We start from the raw sequence: 22,504 nt of genomic DNA, 5'->3' as shown, positions 1-22,504 counted from the left end.
CAACCTTTAAGCCGGTGAGATTTGAACCGCCGAACTGCAGCTTAGCAGTCAGCTGAAGTGGCTGCAGTACTGCACTCTAACCACTGCGCCACCTCGGCTCTTCAAGAAAGAGAGTTAGTTTATCTAGTGCAGCTGTCACCAACTGGTGGTCCATGAGAAAATTTTGGTGATCCGCAGAAAAATTCTTTGCATTTTTTTTTATATTGCACTAAATCAGGGGTCCTCAAACTACGCCCCCAAGGCCGGATACGTGCAATGAACGGTTGTGTTGTTGCAGAGAGTCTCCCCCTTCGGGGTCTCTTTGTGTGGGTCAGAGGCGGGGAGAAATTCCAACTTGGGGTCTACTTCAGCCTCCTGGTGGGGGGCTTTGGGGGGAAGGGGGAGGGAAGCACTGCTGGTGGCGAAGAGCTGGAGGGCCTTGTTCCAGTGGGATTGCAATATGGCCTGGAACTAGCTGACCATCTCAGCCCACTGAGCCTCCAAGCACCGATACCTGGCCTTGCACTCCCGCAGGTCTTCCCTCTCCTTGGAAAGCCCATGCTCCTAGTCCTCAGTGAGGTGCTTCTGCTGAGCCTCCTTCTCGATCAGATCCAATTTGAACTGAGCTGTTTTGCCAACTCTTTCTCCTGGTGGCTGCTTAGCTCCAGCAAATAGTTCCTGTTGGGGCCCTAAGGAGCCCGGTGGGGAGGCGAGGAGTGGCTGAGTGGGAGGGGAGGGGCGAGTAGAGGCTGGTGAGGCGCCCCTTGACATGAGTGACACCGAGTTGGCCACGCCCACCCAGTTACACCATCACCTTGCCACGCCCACTCAGGCGGTCATCAGGCAGATCATATTAGTGGTCCGCGGGATTTAAAATTATGAATTGAGGTCCGAAAAGTTGGTGACCATTGTTCTAGTGGTTAAAGCACCAGGCTTGGAAGCAGGAATAGAATAGAATTCTTTATTGGCCAAGTGTGATTAGACACACAAGGAATTTGTTTCTGGTGCGTAAGCTCTCCATGTACATGTAGCAATTGTGATATCATAAACATAGTCATTGCAAAATACACTCATCATAAAACATTAAATTAAACACTTAGTGATAATCATGGATACTAAATAATCAATCAACATAAATCATACTGGGATACTAAGTAAACAACGTTAACGTAAGTCCTTATTCTGCCTTAATCATGAAGTTGGGCAGGTTGGCTGAAATTTGAGCCAATCACTAGGCGATGGTGATATCTAGTTCCTCCTTAACCATGGGTGATGGTTGGCTGACTTTGGGCCAATCACTAGGCGATGGTGAGATCTAGTTCCTCCTTAACCATGAAAGATGGTTCCCTGACTTTGGGCCAATTACTAGGCAATGGTGAAATCTAGTTCCTCCTTAACCATGAAAGATGGTTGGCTGACTTTGGGCCAATTACTAGGCGATGGTGAAATCTAGTTCCTCCTTAACCACGGATGATGGTTGGCTGACTTTGGGCCAATTACTAGGTGATGGTGAAATCTAGTTCCTCCTTAACCACGGATGATGGTTGGCTGACTTTGGGCCAATTACTAGGCGATGGTGAAATCTAGTTCCTCCTTAACCATGGATGATGGTTGGCTGACTTTGGGCCAATCACTAGGTGGTGGAGATAATCAAAACAACCAACCTATGAAACAGCTTGTCTCCCAGAGTTTTGGGTGTTCCATCATTGCAGGCTTTCCAGAAATGATTGGGCAACCATTTGTCTGGGATGGTACAAGAATTCCCTTCTTGGAGAGGGGGTTAGACTAGAGGACCACCAAGGTCCCTGCCAGCCCCATGAGTCTACAATGAGGACTCCAAACTTCATCCATACTGGGGAACTCTACTCTTCCCCGATGACCTTGTGGCAGTGAATTTTTAGTGTAGCCCATCTCGCTGGTCCATCGGGAAACTAAATTCGACATATTTATTGCAAGCCACAGTGTCTAACTTTCACATTAGAATTAATCTACCGGTGACAAACGAGACCGTTCAGGCCTTCGGAAACCTATCTGTAAAAAAATAATGAAGTTAGAGAAATAAATATATGCCTCTCTGACCTCCTCCTTGTACATTCGGATAATTATGTCGTAAATTTTGCGGTAAATTATCCAGATTGTCTTGAGGTTGCTCTCCAAATGGACAGGATTCATTCCAACCTTTGTTCTTTTTTTCTTGAAAAGTAAGATATGGGACTTGTTCTATCAGTGGCTAGATTAAAAAAAAACATGGAAATGAAAAATGTTGGAGAAGCTTTTCATATTATAAGAATAGTAGAATGAGATAGGTGATACTATAAAGACATATTATTATTAAATAGACTAATAATGATGCAACGGAATATTGGTATATACACGAATCGAATATCTATAGCTTTTTGTTTAAAACGAAGGACTAACAATTGTAGTTGAATATACGATGTACAATGATAACAAGGTTCCTATGTATACTCGATGGACAATTTGTGATTTTATATACAACTGAAAGTAGTGATGCACAAATATAAAATGTTGGAGAATTTTTTCATATTGCAAGAATAATAAAATGAGATATTATAAAGACATATTATTATTAAATAGGCAAATAAAGATGCAATGGAATATTGGCATATATATGAATCAAATTTCTAGAATATTTGTTTAAAATGAAGGAATAACAACTGTAGCTGAACATATGATGTATAATGATAATAATGCATCTATGTATGCTTGATGGATAATCTGTGATCTTATATACAATATAAAGTGGTGATGAACCAATGCTTGTAACCAAACAACATGCTATATGTAATTGATGAGGGTTTAATGTTTTATGTTCTTTTTGTCTTGCTAGTTTAAAAATAAAAAAAACTTTTTTTTTTTTAAAGTAACTGCTCAGGGCATTGAATCTGGCTTTGAAACGTCCTAAATGGTAGGCCTGGAATGTGGCTTGGACTACATTTCCCATCACCCACAGCCGTCCCTTGGTTGTGGGGGTGATGGGCTGTGTAGTCAAAAATGCCCGATTAATGAAGGCTGCATCAACTCCCAGTGTTTGCTAATAGGAAACTATTGCTAACCTGAAAAGTCTGCGGTATTATTATAGATTATAATAATCTATTAATTATAAACTTGCAATTTAGAGTTGATTTTAAGACAGAGATGTACAACATTAAAGGAAAACTGACTGTATTGTTGACACAATTACTAATTTCCTTTCTTTTTGTGAAGTTAACACAATGGCAAATAATTTGAAATGAAAGAAAATGAGGACATTAGACAATTAATCATTAACAAATCTTAATTATTTTTAAAGAAATTATTCTAATATGAATATAAAATCATAACTTAGTCCTAAACAAGTAGCTTAAAATATTTAATAATTTAGGCCTAAAATGCTAGCTTAAAAAGAAAGAGAGAAAAATATTTTTAATAGTGCAGAAATTGTATTTGCTAACAAAAAAAATCTGGGGTAGTATTGTTTAGGCTTGTAATTCATATTTGATTTTAAGACACAAAGAAAGACACTTACAAAAAGGACTTCACTGTGGCTACCCCTTTCACTTGCCTTTTTTTTTTAGAGCAACACAATCCTTTACGATAGTTGCTTAGTCATTAACAATTTTTACTTTTATTAGTTATACAGGGAATTCCCCTTAAGAATAATTTAGTCCCAAAAACCTGCTTAGAAAAAGAGGACAAAAACTTTTCATAATGTAGAAATAGACTGTTATACCTTAGCTCTTCTTGATAAAATTTCTTTTCCCTTCCCTTTCTTTCCCTTCCCTTCTTCATCCATTTACTTTTTCTTCCCTTCCCTTCCCTTCTACATCAATTTTACTTCTCCTTTCCTTTCTTTCCCTTCCCTTCTTCATCCATTTACTTTTTCTTTCCTTCCCTTCCCTTCTACATCAATTTTACTTCTCCTTTCCTTCTCTTCCCTTCTCTTCTTCATCCATTTGCTTCTCCTTTCCTTTCTTTCCCTTCCCTTCTTCATCCATTTACTTTTTCTTCCCTTCCCTTCCCTTCTACATCAATTTTACTTCTCCTTTCCTTCTCTTCCCTTCCCTTCTACATCAATTTTACTTCTCCTTTCCTTTCTTTCCCTTCCCTTCTTCATCCATTTACTTTTTCTTCCCTTCCCTTCCCTTCTACATCAATTTTACTTCTCCTTTCCTTCCCTTCTCTTCTTCATCCATTTACTTCTCCTTTCCTTCCTTTTTCTTTCCTTTCCTTCTTTTTCCTTTCCTTTCCCCTTCTTCATCCATTTACTTCTCCTTTCCTTTCATTTTCTTCCCTTCTTCATCCATTTACTTTTTCTTTCCTTCTCTCCCCTTTTCTTCTTCATCCATTTACTTCTCCTTTCCTTTCCTTTTCTTCCCTTCTTCATCCATTTATTTCTCCTTTCCTTTCCTTCTGCATTAGCAGAAGGCTAGAATGAAGAGCAGAGGAAGTGTTAATATTACTTTAGGTTGCCCTGGTGAGACCACACTTAGAATACTGCATGCAATTTTGGTCACCGCCAAACGTACAAGGATCCGTTGAAGGAATTGAGTATGTTTAGACTAATGAAAAGAGTTTATAAGGCCTCGGTAGGAGCACACTTGGAATGTTGCATCCAGTTTTGATTGTCATGATACAAAAAAGTTGTTGAGACTCTAGAAAGAGTTCAGAGAGAAGCAATAAAGATGCTTATGGGACTGGAGGCTAAAACATATGAAGAACGGTTGCAGGAACTGGGTATGTCTAGTTTAATGCAAAGAAGGACCAGGGGAGACATGATAGCAGTCTTCCGATATCTCAGGGGTTGCCACAAAGAAGAAGGAGTCAAGCTATTCTCTAAGGCACCTGAGTGCAGAACATGAAGCAATGGGTGGAAACTAATCAAGGAGAGAAGCAACCTAGAACTAAGGAGAAATTTCCTGACAGTGAGAACAATTAATCAGTGGAACAGAAGTTGCCTCCAGAAGTTGTGGCTGCTTCATCACTGGAGGTGTTTAAGAAGAGACTGGAGAGTCAAATTGTCTGAAATGGTTTAGGGGCTCCTGCTTGAGGAGGACATTGGACTAGATGACCTCCAAGGTCCCTTCGAACTCTGTTATTCTGTTTATTATTCCTTTTTCTCCTTTGGTGGAGTCCTTGGAGGTGACACACCACTTTTAAAAAACAACAACATAGAATGCACCCGAATTAATGCTCCTCACCAGGGAAGGAATGGGGGAAAAAAAGAACTTAAAAGTTCATTTTCTGCAGCATGTCAGTCCAATATTTGCTTATTTACTAAACTTTTATACCATCCATCTCTCCTACGAGGTGACTCAAACTTCAACCCTAATTGTAATGTATAAGATTGCACACGCACAACACTCACACACATACACTCACAAATACACACACACAAATACACAAACACACACATACACACCATCACAGACATACACACAAATACACGCTCACATTCACACAAACACACACACACAAATACACAAACACACTCACAAATACACACAAACACACAAACTCACAAATACACATACACAAATACACCAACATACACACATCACACACACAAATACACATATGCACACACAAATATAGTGTGCAATATAATACATTGTAATATAAATAAAATGCTAATGTAACAGATATTGTACCATGGTGTATGCATATAATATAAAGTATCATATCATGCAATGTAACATTGTAATCTAAATAAATGGTAATATTGTAAAAAAAAAAGTCAAATCGAGTTATGGAAGCAGGAAATGATGCTGAAATAATACATTTTAAGGAGGAAATTAAATAAAAACTAAGGCGCTTTTGTGTGATTGATTGAAAGGCCCCACTGAGGTTTTCAAAGTTTCACTTCTCCTTTCTAAAATTTATGAATGAGAATCCCTGCTGGGTCCATCCGAAGGGAGCCAATCAGAACGACGCTGGGCGCGGCGGCGCTCTCCTTCCCGCCCGCCCCTCTTCTCCCTTCCACCAGAGAGCATGCCGGTCTCGAGAGTTCTGGCGGCCGCCTGGCCCGCCGCTCCCAGCGAGGCTGCGAACTACGGCCAATGAGAGAGCGGCGCGGTCCAGTAGGGGCGGAGCCGGCGGCTCCTCGGAACGTTCGCAAGCGGCGAGAGTGGGAAGAGAAGGAGGGGGGGGGCGATGCTGGAGCTCGCGCAGGCGCAGTGAGGGCTGGACTCTGGCTTTCAACCCGGGCAAGGCGGCGGCGGCGAAGTGTTGCAGGTGAGCAGCTGCGCGCGCAGATGGGCCCCTTGCGCAGGGCCATCCTCCGCCCGCCTGGTTGCCCAGCGCTTCTGGTGGATGGGGAAGACATAAAGTGGGGCGCAAGGTGGGGGGAGCTTGGAAAGTGTCGGGGAGGGGTGGTGGTCTTTGGGGCGTGCCTGGGGCAGGAAGCCTCGCCCATCCTTTTGCAACAGGGCGCCCGCGGGCCCTCAGGAGCGCAGCTTACCAATGCTCCTGTTTTTTTGGATGGGAATTGGAGGGGGGGACACGCCTTGGAGGGACCCCCAGAGGGGCACAAAGGCCTCCTCTCCCACCTCTGGCTAGCACTAGGCCAGGGGTGGCATATGCGTGCATGTGCATGCATGCGCAGGGAAACCCGAAGACCAGCTGGCCAACATGCACAGCTGATCTTTGGGGTTTTGACACATGTATGCGCGAGGGCAGGAGCGACGGAAACCTGAATACCACATGGATGGCGTGCGCATATCTGGTTTTTGGCTGCTTTGGAGGGTAATTTCAGGCTGTTTGGGGGCCGTTTACAGGCTGTTTTTTACCCCCAAATGCCCGGAAAATGCTCCATTTTTGGCTGTTTTCAGCCTGAAAAATAATAGCAATAGCAATAGCAGTTAGACTTATATGCCGCTTCATAGGGCTTTCAGCCCTCTCTAAGCGGTTTACAGAGTCAGCATATCGCCCCCACAGTCTGGGTCCTCATTTCACCCACCTCGGAAGGATGGAAGGCTGAGTCAACCTTGAGCCGGTGAGATTTGAACCTCTGAACTGCAGATAACAGTCAGCTGAAGTGGCCTGCAGGACTGCACCCTAACCACTGCGCCACCTCGGCTCTTCATAATAACCCAAAGACGGCCGATAAACAGCTTGAAAAATAGCCTGTTTGGGGCCATTTTTCTGGATGTTTTCAGCCCATTTTTCAGGCTGTTTTCTGGCGCTCCGGTGCCCACGAAGACCAGCCTGCCCGCCAGAAACCAGAGCAGCTGGTGATGGCATATGTGCCCACACAGAGGGCTCCGTGTACTACCGTTGGAACACCTGACCTAGGTTCGCCATTATGGGGGTAGGCTTTTTTTTGAGGGGGGTCTTTGTGTCATAGTAACAATGTTGCGTTGAGGATGCTGGGACCTGAGTGGTGCTTTTTTGTGCATTCTTGTAGGATTGCTGATTTTGTTTTTTTGCAGAGTTGAACCCCTGTTTTTGGCTGATTTTTTTTGGGGGGGGCTTCTTGCCCTGTCTCCTTTTTTTCCCAAAGGGCGGATTGGCGTCTCTGAAGGCCTGAGGTTCCTGGAAAAGGAGGGGGGGGCTCTGATCATGGGCCTAGGAGAGCCTAGGACCTAAGAGAATGGCACTGCGCAGGCCATCCTCGAGTTTACAACCGTTCCTTTTAGGGACGGTTGAAAAGGGACAAAATGGCGGAGGAAAAAGGGGACGTACGGCCGTTTTTCACGCTTAACGGCCATTGCCAGGGTCACATGGTCAGAATTGAGACCCTCTCGTATTTATGACGGTCACATGTCATCCCCTTTGGCGACCTTCTGACGAGTGAAGTCAAAGGGAGATTCACTCAACCATCGGGCTACTGACCTATCAACTGCGCTGATTCCCTTAACAGCGGGTGGCAGGGAAGGTGGCCGTAAATAGGGCAACATGCACTTCACCGCTGTCTCACTTAGCAACCCAAATTTTGGGCTTCAGTCGTCATATGTCGAGACCGCCTGTTTTATACGATGGTTTGTCGCACAGTCAGCCAGATGTTCCGACTGGATTTGACAGTTTCGTCCCCCTATGGAATCTTTCCCAAGGATCCGGGAGGGGTAGTTGTGGGTGTTTGATGAAGTTAAAGGATGATGATGATGATGATGATGATGATGATGATGATGATGATATTAAAGATATTAAAGGATGAAAGCTGCTCGAAAGCAGACAAAATCCCATCGGAGTGGGAAGTAATAAAGAAGATATTAGATTGTGTAGAAATGAACAGGTTGACATTGAGAATAAAGGACAAAGAGGAATCAGTGTACTGTAGGACATGGGGGCGATTTTACGAGTGGTTCGAAAAAAACGGTATAAATAGAAAGAAAAAGGAACAAAACATGAAATAAGTATCTCAGACGACACATGATTAAATATAGGGGGAGAGGAAATAAGAAAATATTAAAATGTAAATATACAGGCGGAAAAATGATATGAATTGATGGATTAAATGACAATTACAAGAATGTGTATCTAAGAATGAATTTGGAAGGAAAAATAAAAAAACTTTTTACAAAAAAAAGGATGTAAATTGCTCCAAGAAAAGCTGCCTTTTGCAATTGAAAAAACATCAACAACCCTGCAGTGTTTTTCCCCCATGCCTTCAATCTGCTAAACAACTAATTCCCACAACACTGTCAAAGTGTCTAGTAAGGCTGCATTGCTATTATGATGCTGAGCTTGTCGATCAGAAAGTTCAGCGGTTCAAATCCCTAGCGCCGTGTAACGGAGGGAGCTCCCGTGACTTGTCCCAGCTTCTGCCAACCTAGCAGTTCGAAAGCACATAAAAAATGCAAGTAGAAAAACAGGAACCAACTTTGGTGGGAAGGGAACAGTGTTCCATGCGCCTTCAGCGTTGAGTCATGCCGTCCACATGACCACGGAGACGTCTTCGGACAGCGCTGGCTCTTCGGCTTTGAAACAGAGATGAGCACCGCCCCCTAGAGTCGGGAACGACTAGCGCATATGTGCGAGGGGAACCTTTACCTATTGCATTATTCTTCTCGCCTTTCCTATTATATAGAATATAGAATTCTTTATTGGCCAAGTGTGATTGGAAACACACGGAATTTGTCTTTGATGCATATGCTTTGCCTATCTTTTTATTTTCTCGGGACTATAACTTTGTTGCTTGTATCTTACAATTTATATGGTTTTATTTAGTATCCTAGTGTAATTTGTGTTGATTGCTTATTTAATATCTCATGGCTATCACTATGTGTTGTATCTCATGATTTATGATGAATGTATTTTATGATCATGAATTATCACCTATTGCTTGTAGGAACACTGAGAGCGTCTGCACCAAAGACAAATTCCTTGTGTGCCCAATCACACTTGGCCAATAAAGAATCTATTCTGTTCCATTCTATTCTATTCCCATTCCCATTCCATTCCATTTTTCTATTCTATTCTATTCCCATTCCCATTCCATTCTATTCCCATTCCATTCCTATTCCATTCCATATTTGTATTCTATTCTACTCTACTCTATTCTATTCTATTCGCATTCCCATTCCCATTCTATTCCTATTCCATTCCATTTTTCTATTCTATTCTATTCCCATTCCCATTCCATTCTATTCTATTCCCATTCCATTCCTATTCCATTCCATATTTCTGTTCTATTCTATTCCCATTCCATTCTATTCCTATTCCTATTCCATTCCATATTTCTGTTCTATTCTATTCCCATTCCCATTCTATTCTATTCCCATTCCCATTCTATTCCTATTCCATTTTTCTATTCCCATTCCCATTCCATTCTATTCCTATTCTTATTCCATTCCATATTTCTATTCTATTCTATTCCTATTCTATTCTATTCTATTCCCATTCTATTCTATTCTATTCCCATTCCCATTCTATTCCTATTCCATTCCATATTTCTATTCTATTCCCATTCCATTCTATTCCTATTCCTATTCCATTCCATATTTCTGTTCTATTCTGTTCTATTCTATTCCCATTCCATTCTATTCCCATTCCCATTACTATTACTATTACTATACCTATTCCATTCCATATCTCTGTTCTATTCTATTCTATTCCCATTCCATTCTATTCCATATTTCTATTCTGTTCTGTTCTATTCTATTCTATTCTATTCTATTCTATTCTATTCTATTCCATTCCAATTCCATTCCATCACCCATCCCCCCACCCCAGGAGGAAGAGGAGGAAGATGGGGTCCTTGAAGCTCTAAGCTTGCTTGATTTCTTGCAGGCGTTTCATTACTCAAACTAAGTAACGTCATCAGTGCTACAAGGCAGTGGAATTTGCCCTACGTTTATGTACTTCCAGGATTGGCGTATTGTTTACTGTTTGATTGTTAGTCTAGTGGCTAATCTGAGTGCTGAACTTGGTTTATCTGGATGTTGATTGGTGTTTGGGTTTGTTGGTTTTCTTTTTAGTCTTTTGATGATCTCTTTTGAATGGTATGCAAACATCGCTTATCTCTTCGTGTCTGTTGATGTTTGTACCCAGAGAGCAAACCCCACTTCCTAAATATAAGGGTGTATATAACCGTTATGTATATACGTGCTATATGTAAAACAGTCAGTAAACGAACTGTTTTAAGGCGGGGACTGCATGTATTGTCACAGGATTAAGCTGTTCTCAGTAAATTATTATTTTTATTATCTTCAACCTGGGCTCTGTGCTAGGAGCCGGCTTGTCCTGCTGTTGGCAGAGTATATAAATAAATCACACGGAGTAACTTTACTCTGCTCCGGTGGCTGATGTCACATATTCCTATTTTTATACTAACAAACAGCCACGTTGGACTTCCAAGAAGCCCCCAAGTTTTCTTTTGATCAGATACTGAAATCTACGCTTGACTTGAGTAGTTCAGTTCAGTTTCAGTTTATTAAATTTCTATGCCGCCCTTTTCCCCCCGAAGGGGACTCAGGGCAGCTCACAACTCGAACCGGGGAAGGGGGATACAGACAAAAGATTTAAAAACAACAACATAACAATGTATAATTTAAAACTCACAACAGTCATACCATTCGAGACGGGGGGCAACAGCTCTTTAGCCCCAGGCCTGTCGGAACAGCCAGGTTTTAAGGGCTTTGCGGAAGGCCTGGAGGGTGGTGAGGGTTCGAATCTCCACGGGGAGTTCGTTCCAGAGGGTCGGAGCAGCCACAGAGAAGGCCCTCCTCCGGGTAGTCGCCAGTCGACACTGGCCGGCTGATAGAATTCGGAGGAGGCCTAATCTGTGGGATCTAATCGGTCTGGTGGAGGTCTAGTGGAGTACAGGCAGTCCTCGGCTTACAACAGTTCGCTTAGCGACTGTCCCAAAGTTACAACGGCACTGGCAAAGGGGGATTGATAGCCGGTTTTTCACCGCTACCATCTTTGTCCCATTCCCATGTCCGCGTGATCGAAATTCAGAGGCTTGGCAACTGACTCACATGTGTGACGGTTGCCGCGATTCAGGTGATTCTCTTTTGCGACCAAAGTCCATGGGGAAAGCTGGATTCGCTTAACAACCGTGTCGCTAATTTAATGACTGCAGCGATTTGCTTCACAAACGTGGCACGTAACGTCGTAAAATGGGAGCCAAGGTCACTGAACACGTTTTTCCCTTAGCAACATAAATCTCGAGCTTAGTTGTCGTCGTAAGTTGAGGACTTACCCGTACCTCTCGTCCTCGACTTACAATAGTTTGTTTAGTGACCGTTTGAAGTTACGACAGCACTGAAAAATGGGACTGATTTTCTCGCCGTTACGACCTTGTCGCATCCCTGTGTTCACTTGATTGAAATTCAGACGCTCATATTTATGACGGTCACAGTGTCCTGGGGTTACGTGATCCTCGTCATATGAGCAATGGGGGTAGCCAAATTCACTTAATCACCGTGTTTGTAACTTATCAACCCGCAAAAACGTACGAATGTAAAAAAAACCTGTAAAACTGAGACAATCTCGCTTAACAAATGTCTCGCTTAAGAACAAAAATGCTGGGCTCCCTTGCCGTCGTAAGTCGAGGACTTGTCTGCATTGGCAGGGCTTGGAAAGAGCTCTGCGTGCACACACGGGAGCTACAGTCTCTGCCTGTTGGAAGATGGGCCAGCTATGCTTTGCTTTTGGATGGAGGCGTAGCAAAAAGAAGGTTGTTATGGCTACATAACATCTAACTCCGTATAATCCCTCTCTCCCAGTTTCCCACAGTAGGAAGGGTGGCAGGCCTGAAGTCCGAACCAAATGAAAAGGTGGCTTGCAGGTCTGCCATAGCGGGCTTTTAAAAACTGTACACATGTGGCAAGAGTTCGTAGATGGAAAATTGTTGTGACTCAGCAGCAGTCTTCTGTGAGTCTTTTCGGAATGCAAGATTAACGATGCAGCTGGGGCTCGTTAGTGGGGTTTTGGAGATAAAAGGACGGATGGTGCCACACCCTAGTCGCAGGAGTCAACGTTCCTTGGTTCGTTCAACATTGATTGAGGATCAGTCGTGGTTTATGTAAGATACACTTGGATAAGTGCTTTGTGTTTCCTGTAACCCTGATTCAAGGCTACACTTGGAGAAGTGCATTTATTTATTTATTTATTTATTAGACTTATATACCGCCTCATAGGGCTTTCAGCCCTCTCTAAGCGGTTTACAAATTTTTTTAGCAAATTGAGTCAGCAACTTGCCCCCCACAGTCCGGGTCCTCATTTCACCCACCTCGGAAGGATGGAAGGCTGAGTCAACCTTGAGCCGGTGAGATTTGAACCGCTGAACTGCAGATCACAGTCAGCTAAAGTGGCCTGAAGTACTGCACCCTAACCACTGCGCCACCTCGGCTCGCATTGCTTGTAAGAGTTGTTTTGTATTCTGTTATCTGCTTGAAAGAGACTGTATTTATGTTATTTTTGGGCTCGAAGTCAGTCTGAGCCGGGAACTGATAAAGAAAGTTCCTTTTAAGTTTGTTATCGAGCCGTGAAGGGGGGACAGAACAGAAAATGTTCCATTAAGCCTTGTGCAACAAGCCCAATTTCTGTTCTTCCTTGGACCCTTTAATAAAAACGTCGGTCTCTGTGCCTAGTTAACATTCTCTCGGCTCACACGGACTGCTCAATATTTAAACAATAAGGATTGATCCAGAAAGGAATTAAAACACTGCTTACACACCTTCCTCCAGCAACATGATCTACCCCCAAATAAAGTCATCCATCAATAGGCATGAAAGACGGAGCGGAAGGGGGGCATCGGATTGAGAAACAGAAAATGACGGTTTCAAATCCCCCCCATCGGCTTAAAAAAGGACACCCCCCCCCCAAGGAACCTTAGAGATCATCTAGTCCAACCCCCTGCTCAAGCAGGAGACCCTATACCCATCATGGCAAGCCTTTGACACGGAGGCCACAGGTGGCATGCAACGCCCTCTCTGTGGGCGTGCGAGCCGTCGCCCCAGCTCAGCTATGCTGCCGTGCGCCTCTCGCCGACCAGCTGGTCCTTGGGTCTGCCACGCATGTGTGTATGTGTGTGTGTGTGTGTGTGACCATGCAGGGGGACTGTGGTCATGGGGCACATGTGGGTGGGCTGCACACGCATTGCGTTTTGGGGGTTCAAGTATATGCACATGCATTCACATGTTCACATGCACGCTTTGGGCATTTGGTCCGGAAAAGGTTAACCATCACTGCTCCTATAGCAGTTCAGATAGGTCAGGGGTTAGCAAACTGCGGCTCTGAAGCCGCATGTGGCTCTTTCCTCCCTCTGCTGCGGCTCTGTCACCGGGTCGGCACCACAATGTTGAGAGGAGCTTCCGGTGGGGTGGGGAGAAGCACAGTGCGCCAGGAGAAGACTCTATGGCAAGGGGAGGGTTTTCCAGTTGTCTCCACAATTGATAGGGCTTCCGGTTATGACAGGTAGAGGAAAAAGTACACCGCACTAGGAGGAGACTCTATGGTGGGGGAAACTGAACTTCCGGTCAGCTCCAGAATTGAACGGGGGGCTTCCGGTTAGGACCTTTGTGGCTCTCGGTGTTTTCTTGTTCTGTGGGAAACGGGTCCAAATGACTCTTCGAGCGTTCTCCAGTCCCTTCTTCAAAACCTCCGGTGTCATTTAATCACAAGTCATTTGCTGAATAATACAACTTCAATTTCCCGTGACCCGTCAAAAGCACGAACGTCATAAGCGCGCCGACAACACCGCGGCGCTAAAAGCACGCCGACCGAAGCGCGATTTCATTTAAGGTAAGATTTACAGTTAGGTTTAGGGTTAGGTTGAGGGTTAGGTTGAGGGTTACGTTACAGCGCGCTTCTGTTGGCGCGCTTTTGTCGGCGCGCTTTAGGGCTAATTAGTCGCTAATTCATCACGCGGTTTTGTCACCGCGCTTTAGACACCGCGGTTTAGTCAGGCGCGCTTTTGTTGTGCGCGCATTTGTGATGGAACCCAATTTCCTTTCCTTTTTAGGTAGGTGACATGATTAAAAGTTAGCTGGATAGAAAGAAAAAACAAAACAAAGGATGAGATGATTAAAAGTTAGAATAAGAGATAGAAAATAGAGAAAGGGGGAGAATTCGTGCAACACCTTTAGTTACTTCTAAAGTGGTAAAAGAGAGATAAAATTCTAAGAAGGAAATCAAGGGGTGGGCTAAACGCTTTGGCTAGTTGTCCCAAAAGTGTTTTTTTTCCCCCCCAAGAGGCAACTGGACTTTCGTTTTTTTTTTCTTTGAAGACGTTTCGCTTCTTATCCAAGTAGCTGAATCAGAATCGGAGTAGAGCTGGAAAGGACCTTGGAGGTCATCTAGTCCAGCCCCCATTTAAACAGGAGACCCTAGACCAATTCAGACAAATGGCAGTCCAACCTCTTCTTTAAAAACTTCCGGTGATGGAGCACCCACAACTTCTGGTGGCAAGCTGTTCCACTGGTTAATTGTCCCCACTGTTTGGAAGTTTCTTCTCAGCTCCACGTTGCTTTTCGGTTAGTTTCCATCCGTTGCTTCTTGTCTTGCCTTCTGGTGCTTTGGAATATAAATTGACCCCCTCTTCTTTGTGGCAGCCCCTCAAATACTGGAAGACTGCTAGTATGCGCCCCCCCCCCAAGTCTTTTAGCCATGCACTTAGGGATGAACAACCTTTGAATGGGACGGGAGTATGAATGGATTTCCAGAAAAAAATGCAGATTAAGGGAATCAATTGCATTACTCAGCCAGAGAAATCTCCCAAGTGGCCTCAACAACCCTCTAAAAGGATGCAAATGACCAGCTGCCTGCAAGGAATATCAAGCCTTCCGTTCCCCACCATCCAGTCAGAGCTGAAGAAGCTTCTTGGATGAGAAGTGAAACATCTTCAAAAGAAAAAAAAAAGCAGAAAATCCAGCTGTCTCCTGAAACAGCACCTTCGGGACAACTATGACCTGAATGACTTTTAGCTACACAATTTGGGATGGACACCCTTGGAATGGTGTGGGAGGAGGAATGGATTCTCAGAGGGAAAAAAGTGCAGACTATAGGAATCAGTAGCCCGATTCACTTAAGGACCGTGTTGCAAACCTAACAACGGCAATGGTTCCCTTAACAACTGTGGCAAGAAAGGTCATAGAATAAGGTCATACAGTAGCTATTTGGAGGTTTATCTGCAGTAGTAGTGAAAGTGGCTTTATCCACAACCACTTGCTCTACTCGGGTGACCCTAAGGACACCGATAAACCTCCAAGTGGCCTCAATGACCCTCTAAAAGGATGCAAATGACCAGCTTTGTCTGCAAGGAGTATCAATCCTTCCTTCCCCACCATCCAGTCAGAGCTGAAGAAGCTTCTTAGATGAGAAGTGAAACGTCTTCAAGGAAAAACCTGACACAGCACATGACTTGAGGACACAGATAAGCCTCCAAGTGGCCTCAATGACTCTCTAAAAGGATGCAAATGACTAGCTGTCTGCAAGGAGCATCAATCCTTCCCTTCCCCACCATCCAGTCAGAGCTGAAGAAGCTTCTTGGATGAGAAGCGAAACGTCTTCATAGAAAAACCTGACACAGCGCATGATCTGAGGACACAGATAAACCTCCAAGTGGCCTCAATGATCCTCGAAAAGGATGCAAATGACCAGCTTTCTCTGCAAGGAGTATAAATCCTTCCATTTCCCCACCATCCAGTCAAAGCTGAAGAAGCTTCTTGGATGAGAAGCGAAACGTCTTCTAAAGAAAAACCAGAAAGTCCGGTGGCCTCTTGAAAAAAAACAAACACACCTTTGATACAACCCTGACCTGGATGACGGACGATCTCCGTAGACATTTGGCTTTGGCTACGTTTAGCTCCTAAGCCTCAAGACCAACAATCCTCCCTTTCGGGTTTTTTCTTTTCGCAACAGGGAATGTGCAGATGGATTTCTCTTTTGCTGACGATGGTTGCATTTAATAAAACGCTGTGCATCGCTCTTTTTTTTTTTTTTTTTGGTTCTTTCTCTCTTCCTCTCCCCCTTTTTTATTACATTTCCCTGCTTTGAAACCGCCCCCCCTGTAATCTCAGATCAATTGGATTTGTAAAGGGTTTTTAAATTTTTTATTTTATTTTATTTTTCTCTCTTTCCCCGCCATGGACCTGAAGTTCTGCTGAAATGCAGGTTGGTAACTTTCGGTCGTCTTTCCTTAAGATTTAACCCTCCTGTCTCCTTGCCGAGTCGGAAAGAGTCTGTTGCAAGAAATGCTCATCTGGGTTCAGTTCCAAGTGGGGGGAAAACGACACTGGAAACATGGAGGCTGCTTGGAAAGCAATAGCAATAGCAGTTAGACTTATATACCGCTTCCTAGGGCTTTCAGCCCTCTCTAAGCGGTTTACAGAGTCAGCATATTGCCCCCAACAACAATCCGGGTCCTCATTTTACCCACCTCGGAAGGATGAAAGGCTGAGTCAACCTTGAGCCTTGGATGGATAGATAATAGATAAGATAGATATAGAAGATAGATAGATAGATAGATGATAGATAGATAGATAGATAGATGATAGATAGATAGATAGATAGATAGATAGATAGATAGATAGATAGATAGATAGATATGTAGATGATAGATAGATATGTAGATAGATAGCAATAGCATAGCAATAGCAGTTAGACTTATATACCGCTTCATAGGGCTTTCAGCCCTCTCTAAGCGGTTTACAGAGTCAGCATATCGCCCCCAACAACAATCCGGGTCCTCATTTTACCCACCTCGGAAGGATGAAAGGCTGAGTCAACCTTGAGCCTTGGATGGATAGATAATAGATAAGATAGATATAGAAGATAGATAGATAGATGATAGATAGATAGATAGATAGATAGATAGATAGATAGATAGATAGATAGATAGATAGATAGATAGATAGATAGATAGATAGATATGTAGATGATAGATAGATATGTAGATAGATAGCAATAGCATAGCAATAGCAGTTAGACTTATATACCGCTTCATAGGGCTTTCAGCCCCCTCTAAGCGGTTTACAGAGTCAGCATATTGCCCCCAACAACAATCCGGGTCCTCATTTTACCCACCTCGGAAGGATGGAAGGCTGAGTCAACCTTGAGCCGGTGAGATTTGAACAGCCGAACTGCAGAACTGCAGTCAGCTGAAGTAGCCTGCAGTGCTGCATTTAACCACTGCGCCACCTCGGCTCTAAGAAAGATGGCTTAATGGTGGACAGGATCACACCGCTCCTGAACGGAAAAGGGGGATTAGATGCTTCCAGATGTTGGGTGAAAAAGAAAAAGAGACCAAGATGCTGAAAGTCCCTGGTTTTATGCCCTCTCTGGCCTGTGAACCCGAGCTTGTCATCTGATTGGTTGACAGACTCCCATGGGGACATATAGAGGCAACTCTCTAGGCTGTCTTTTGAGTCCAAGCTTGGTTGAGTTCCCAGATGCCCTCTGGTGAGTTTCTGTGGAAGGCTAATCCTATCTTTGTTATGTAGAGTAGACTAGCTCAGGGCCCCTAATGGCCCATTGACAAAGGTGGGGGGGAGGGGCTATTAAGAGTGAGTCTGATTCCTGCCTAAAAACATGTTTCTCCATTTCTTATCCATGGAAAAAATAATGTTCTGCCTTTTCAATATTTCCCAGGATATTTCATTTTTTTTTTTCTAGGAGAAGGGTAGTAGGTGCTAACCTCCTACAAGAGGAAGGGTCAGGTTGGAGAACCTTGGAAACCTCCAGCAAGACATTTTTTGACCGGGAGCGACACCAGAAAAAAATAAATGGTTCATTCCGGTTGGCAGTGGGTCAAAATGCCTACCCTCTGCTTTGTGTTAACAGCCTTGCTAAAACAAAATAATAATCATCATAAAAATACTTCCTTCTGCCTCGGTCAATAACGCTGAGCGATCCGTCTTCCCTATTTGCCCAGGCCCGTTGTAGCTTTTAAAACATGGCCGTGTTGTCAACTCTGCAAGTTGTGTCTTGCTGCATTGCAGGGTGTGCGTGTGTGTTTGTGTGGATCTGCTGTGAGTAAAGTCTGCTTTCTTGGAGTGGAGATTTTCATCTGCGCACGCGCGCACGCGCGCACACACACAAACACAGACACAGACACAGACACACACACACACACACACACACACACACACACACACACAGGATCACAGGAAGCGCCGGTGAAAGAGAGATCCTTGGCCCGAAGCAGCAAGAGTGATCTGGTCTTCGTTGTTCAGAGAGAAACTTCCATCAGCCGCTTTGTGTTAATATGTGACCGAGTCCTACAATAAGTGTGACAATTCCCCGGAGGGGGGGGGGGGCTGCATCCCAAAAGAGTAACACACAACTTAGGTCCCATACAAATCAGAATAGAGCTGGAAGGGACCTTGGAGATCCACTAGTCCAGTCCCCTTGCTCTGACGGGAGACCCTATAACCGTGATGTTGAACCTATCACACGCGTGTCAGAAGTGGCACGCAGAGCTCTCATGGTTTTCGGCATGGACATGGGTGCTCCAGTTTTGCCACTCAGTGCTGAAAAGGTTTGCCATCACTGGTATAGGGTCTCCTGTGCCAGGCCTGCAGTCATCTTTTCTTTTGAATCTTTGGCCTGCCACACTTTCTATAATAATTCTTCTATACATTTTCTATGGTGGGAAAATGGGAGGGAGGATTGTACGGAGTTAGATGATATGCAGCCATAACAACATTCTTTCTAGAAAGCCAAGGTCATCCTTTGTCTCTGCATCTCTGCACCTGACTGGAACTGGATGGGTGGAAGCTGCCAGCGTGGCAGTGGGAGATTGGACCATGGGATGGGCTGGTGGATGTGGGGGGCAAGATCTTGAACTTTCAACTGGGTGGGGAAAACCGGGAAACTTTCAGATTTGGGTTTCCCCAGATGTGCCAACATGGCTCTCTTCATAAATTGGAACTTTGAGCAATCCTTTGCCTCGGACTCTGATTTACTTTTGGATGCTTGATCAAGGGGTTGGACTAGAAGACCTCCAAGGTCCCTTCCAACTCGGTTATTCTGTTATCTTCGCCTTCTCCCACACGCATAAAACACCAGATTTGGAAGGGATCTTGGAGATCTTCTAGCCCTACCCCCTCCTCAAGCTGGAAACCCTGTATCATTTCAGAGAAATGGTTATCCAGTGTCTTTTTTTAAAAAGAAAAATCCAGTGTTGGAGCACGCACAACTTCTGCAGGAAAGTCCTTCCACCGATTAACCGTCAGGCAACTTCTCCGTAGTTCTAAGTTGCTTCTCTCCTTGATTAGTTTCCATCCTTTGCTGCTTGTCCTTCGTTCAGGTACTTTGAAGAATAAGTTGACTTCTTTGTGGTAGCCCCTGAAATACCACTATCGATGACTACTACCATGTCACCAATCCAAACACCAGATGGCCGGAAAACAGAACAGTAGCTGGGAATGGCACGCATGCCATCACGGCCCTATAGTATTTGACCCAAGTGGCAGTCCAAACTCCTCTTGAAAACCTGCATTGTTGGAGTTACCCACCACTTCTGGAGTCAAGCTAGTTAATTGTCAGGAAGTTTCCAATTACCTCCACTAGACCGATTAGATCCCACAGACTAGGCCTCCTCCGAATTCCATCCGCCGGCCAGTGTCGACTGGCGACTACCCGGAGGAGAGCCTTCTCTGTGGCTGCTCCGACCCTCTGGAACGAACTCCTCGTGGAGATTCGAACCCTCACCACCCTCCAGGCCTTCCACACAGCCCTTAAAACCTGGCTGTTCCGACAGGCCTGGGGCTAAAGAGCCGTTGCCCCCGTCTCGAATTGGTATGACTGCTGTGTGTTTTAAACCATGTATTGTTTTGTGTCGTTTTTAACTTTGTCTGTATCCCCCCCTTCCCTGGTTTTGAGTTGTGAGCCGCCCTGAGTCCCCTTCGGGGGAAAAGGGCAGCATATAAATAAAATCAACATTCAACATTCATTCATTCTCCCCCATTCTTATATACACTATTTTCCTTCTCTTTCCTGACTTTATTTTTTTATCTTTTCATATCCTTTTTTTTAAAAAAAAAATCCGTGTAACATTCCTTTCCCGGGAAAATTATACTTAACATTATACATGTAAAATTCTTTTCCAGTGAAAATTGGGTGAAGGGGAAGGGGTGTACAAGTCCTTGACTTATGACACCCAAATTTCCACTGCCAAGCAAGACAGTTGCTAAGCGAGCTTCATCTCATTTTACGACCTCTGTTGCCATAGCCGTTAGGTGAATCGCTGCAATTTGTTAACAACAGGGTTGTTAAAATGAATCCGTTTTCCCTCATTGATGATGCTCAACCCGAATGTTGCAGAAAGGGGAAATCACGAGATCCTGGGGATGCTGCAACCGTCATAAATATGAGACAAGTTGCCAAGCATTTGAATTTGGATCCACGGAAACACTGCCATGGTCGTAAGTGTGAAAAGCGGCCGCAGGTCATTTTTTTCAGTGCCGCTGTAACTTTCAACAGTCACTAACTGTTGTAAGCTGAGTGTTACCTGTAGCAGAGAAAATCACAGAAAAATAGAAGAATAACCTATTGAGTTGGAAGGGACCTTGGAGGTCTTCTAGTCCAACCCCTGTCTAAAACAGCTCTTCTTCTTTTTTTGAAGCTCTTATTAGCACGATGACTACCATTTCCATCCTCCTAAATTGTTGTTATTTATTTATCTAATTTTTATGGCGTAGTATCTTATTTTCATAAACAATCCTTTTTAAAAAAAGAAAATCTTTAAATTGCTTTATGTGCCTTTAAATGGAGGGATGGGTAAGCTTTGCTTCAGTTTAGCTTCAATTTCCAAAGGTTTTTATGGATTCATCAAAACAGGAATAGCCCACAGATGCTTTGTGCTACGTTTATGTGAAAAGGCAATAGAAAATTCATCACACAATAGAGTCCCTACGTGTGTGAATCACTCTTTAAATACATCTCTATTATGAAAAAAAAAAGCATACTGTTTGCCCTGTAACATTGCAAGTAGGAAGGGAGGAAGGAAAGAAAAGAAGGAAGGAAGGAAGGAAAAAAAAGATGAAAGGTAGGAAGGAAGAAAAAGATAGAAAGGGAAGGAATGAAAGAAAACGGAAAAGATAGGAAGGAAGGAAGGAAGGAAGGAAAAAAAGAAAGGAAAGAAAAAACAAGGAAAGAAAGAAAAGGGGAGAGAGGGAGGAAGAAAGGAAAAAAAGGAAGGAAAAAGATGAAAGGTAGGAAGGAAGAAAAAGAAAGATAGAAAGGGAAGGAATGAAAGAAAAAGGGAAGAAAGGAAAGAAAGGAAGGATAAAAGAAAGAGAAAGGGAAGAAAAAAGGAAAGAAAAAAGGGAGAGGAAAAAAGGAAGGAAAAAGATGAAAGGAAGGAAGAAAGATAGAAAGGGAAAGAATGAAAGAAAAAGGGAAGGAAGGAAAGAAGAAAGGAAGGATAAAAGAAAGAGAAAGGAAAGAAAAATAAGGAAAAAGAAAAGGGAAGAGGAAGGAAGAAAGGAAAAAGATGGTAGGAAGGAAGGAAAAGAAAGAGAAAGGGAAGGAAGGAAAGAAAAAGGGAAGAAAGTTAAGGAAAGAAGGAAGAAAGGAAGAAAGGAAGGGAAGGAAAGAATGAAGGAAAAAGGAAGAGAAGGAAGGAAAAAACATTGAAGGAAGGGAGGAAAAAAGGAAGGAAGGAAAGAAAGGAAAAAAGAATGAACGAAAGAAAAACAAAGAAAAGGAAAAGAAAGGAAAGATTCTCCTGAATGAAACAGGCCTGGGGGACAAAACGTTTTCAGAAATGTAGACATTTTGAAATAATGCACAATTGAATTCAGAAAAGACCTTCGCGATAATGCTGGCCATGTTTTAAACATGACGTCCTCCTGAAATGAGGAAATCAGGTTACCCAAAGGGCTGCATTTTTATTCCTGCAACGCTGCAGAGAGGATGTGGGGAAGGGCTCACAGTTAACACCATCCTGAACAGAAATGGAGCAAACCACACAAAGCCACAACTACGAAGGTTGTGGTTGCGTGTCTAGATGACCTCCTCCGGTGCCCGCAAATACGGACACTCCTTGACTTAACGGCGGCAATCGAGCCCGGGATTTCTCTTGCTAAGCGAGACGTTGGTCAAATGAAGTTTTGCCCCATTTTCCGACCTTTCT

At 43.7% G+C, this 22,504-nt stretch overlaps 1 protein-coding gene across 1 annotated transcript in view; it reads left to right on the top strand.

Moving 5' to 3' along the window:
• Positions 1-6,111: 6,111 nt before the first annotated feature.
• TSNARE1 (t-SNARE domain containing 1) overlaps positions 6,112-22,504 on the top strand; it is a 243,636-nt gene continuing 227,243 nt past the window's right edge. Inside the window, exon 1 of the mRNA XM_032223182.1 lies at positions 6,112-6,213. The gene's annotated coding sequence lies outside the window, so the exon portion shown is untranslated. The remainder of the gene's footprint in view (positions 6,214-22,504) is intronic.

Source organism: Thamnophis elegans, chromosome 8 (assembly GCF_009769535.1).
Source record: "Thamnophis elegans isolate rThaEle1 chromosome 8, rThaEle1.pri, whole genome shotgun sequence".
NCBI classification, from domain to species: domain Eukaryota; kingdom Metazoa; phylum Chordata; class Lepidosauria; order Squamata; family Colubridae; genus Thamnophis; species Thamnophis elegans.
The sequence above is the reverse complement of the archived record's forward strand: the minus strand, read 5'-3'. Positions and strand labels throughout refer to the sequence as shown.